General features: G+C 46.4%; 1 pseudogene; it reads right to left on the reverse strand.

The window, feature by feature from the left end:
- Window positions 1–1012: 1012 nt before the first annotated feature.
- Window positions 1013–1131, reverse strand: LOC141125108 (5S ribosomal RNA; annotated as a pseudogene).
- Window positions 1132–1665: the final 534 nt, after the last annotated feature.

The following is a 1665-nucleotide window of genomic DNA, read 5'->3' on the forward strand; positions in this document are numbered from 1 at the left end:
CTCAAAGGGCTGGCATCTGCTGTTACCATCTTCCAGGTAACTGTTAAGAAAGATTTTCGCCTTCTGCAGATTTTTGGTTATAAACTACCAACTGAGGCTCCGGTGCACCCCGGAGACAGACACATTGGGAAATCTAGAGCTTGGACCTACTTATTCCAAGCCGACAAAATACTGTTTTGCCGCAGCCTCAAATGAAGCTGAGCATAAGTAACGGCCTCGAATGAAGCCACCATCTTTCCCAACAACCTCATGCAAAGTCCAATAGAAGGATTCTTCTTTGCTATGACCATCTGAATCAGTTCCTTTATAGCACTTTGCCTGGGGCAAGAATACCTTTTTCTGGGCTTTATCAATCAGACCCAAGTATTCCAATCTCCTTGATAGTTTAAGGAGATTTCTCTAGGTTGAGAATTCGACCTTGGTATTCCAGGTAGTTGACTGTAGATCATACTTTGGTCTAAACGGGCTACCAACTGGTCTATCAAGAGCAGATCGTCTAGGTAAGCTATAATCATTATACCTTAGGGCCTTAATCCGGCTACAGGAGGGGCCAGACCTTTGTAAATACTTGAGGTGCAGTAGCTAGACCGAAAGGCAGAGCTACAAACTGAAAAAGAAGATTTTCTACCTTGAAATGTAGATATTTCTGGTGAGCGGGAAATCTAGGTACATGGAGGCATGCATCCCTGATGTCTATCAACGCCAGAAGTTCTCCGCCTTGTAGGACGGAGACCACTGATCGGATTGACTCCATGCGGAAAGAGCGGATATTTAGATATTTAAGATCTAGAATGGGTCTGACATACTCATTTGGTTTTGGTACCGTGAAAAGGCTGAAATAAAACCCCAATCCCTGCTCTTGCATGGGAACCACTAAGATCAATCTTTTGAGACAAAAGATGGTCCAATGCTTGAAAGCATTGTCTCCTCCGGAGACTGAGAAAACGAGGAGACCGGGACCTTCAGAACTCAAGTTTGTACCCTAGAGTTATTGAGGAAGTCACCCATCTGCAGCCTACGGTACCTGGCATTCCTAGGCGGTCTCCCATCCAGGTACTGACCAGGCCCGACCCTGCTTAGCCTCTGAGATCAGACGAGATCGGGCGCTTTCAGGGTAATGTGGCCATAGGCTCCGACACTACTCCTGCCAGACCCTTGAGAACTGCGGAAGTCTTCCCCCTATTCGAGCGAGCGGGGGTGCCCCCTGATAAGGAGGCTTCAGTTTCCTTCTTGAACTTGACGGCAGAGGCCGTCGTGACTGCCTGGAAGCAGATGCTCCTGGCACTGGAGAAGGAGTGTGTTTAAATGAAATACATTTACTCCTCTTCCAAACTAGCAAAAGGATACTTTTTCCACTAAAAATTTTTTGGATGTATTTATCCAAATCATCCCTAAAAAGCGGCTCACTGTAAAAAGGAAAACTAGCCAGGAGCTTTGCATGATGCTTCGGCTGACCAATTTTTCAACCATAAGATTCTATGCTTATGCACCAGCCAAGCGTAAGGGGCGAGGCTTGAAGAATAGAACCTCTCATGGCGTCTATTGCCAAACATAATGCAGCTGGTAACTCGACTAAATCCTGGGCCTGCTGATCAGGAATAACCTTGAGCACCTGTTCAGACTGGTCTCTCAAGAATTGACATACACCAATTGCTGCTAGCGCGG

Source organism: Aquarana catesbeiana, linkage group LG01, assembly GCF_042186555.1.
Source record: "Aquarana catesbeiana isolate 2022-GZ linkage group LG01, ASM4218655v1, whole genome shotgun sequence".
Taxonomy (NCBI): domain Eukaryota; kingdom Metazoa; phylum Chordata; class Amphibia; order Anura; family Ranidae; genus Aquarana; species Aquarana catesbeiana.